We start from the raw sequence: 476 nt of genomic DNA, 5'->3' as shown, positions 1-476 counted from the left end.
CCCCCCCACCAATCCCCCCCATCTGGCCCTCCCCAACCCCCCACCAATCCCCTGCCACATCTGCCCCTCCCCCAGCTCCCCACCAAATCTGCCCCTCCCCCCAGCCTCACCTCTGCTCCTCCGGCAGCTCCTGGGGTTCCCCCCCCAGGCCCGGGGGGTGCAGTGGGGTCCCCGCTCCCCTCCCGGCCGGGTGCTGCGGGGCGGGGCCGGGCTGGGCTGGATGCTCGCAGGGGCGATGACCGTGGAGAAAACAGCTTCTCTCCGCCCCATCAGCTGCCACGGAGCAGCCTCAGTAACAGCAGCTGATCCCCCCCCCCATCAGCTCCCTGCAATTCCCCGGGGGGGGGAGGGTTGTGCAGGGGCCAGAGCGTGTCCCGAGGGGGTAAAACAGTGGGCAGAGGGGGGCAGGGGGCAGGCTCCGGGGCGGGGGGCAGAAAGGGGGAGGCACTGGGGGGGATCCCCAGGAGGAGGAGGGG

At 72.5% G+C, this 476-nt stretch overlaps 1 long non-coding RNA gene across 1 annotated transcript in view; it reads right to left on the bottom strand.

Moving 5' to 3' along the window:
* The window catches only part of LOC115271537, an 893-nt gene extending 621 nt beyond the window's left edge, over window positions 1-272 (bottom strand). Inside the window, exon 1 of the long non-coding RNA XR_003899998.1 lies at window positions 111-272. This is a non-coding gene — a long non-coding RNA (uncharacterized LOC115271537). The remainder of the gene's footprint in view (window positions 1-110) is intronic.
* Between the last annotated feature and the right edge of the window lie 204 nt (window positions 273-476).

Source organism: Terrapene carolina, unplaced genomic scaffold (genome assembly GCF_002925995.2).
Source record: "Terrapene carolina triunguis isolate 2854851 unplaced genomic scaffold, T_m_triunguis-2.0 Scaffold35473, whole genome shotgun sequence".
NCBI lineage: Eukaryota > Metazoa > Chordata > Testudines > Emydidae > Terrapene > Terrapene triunguis.
This window is presented reverse-complemented; position numbering and strand designations above follow the sequence as displayed.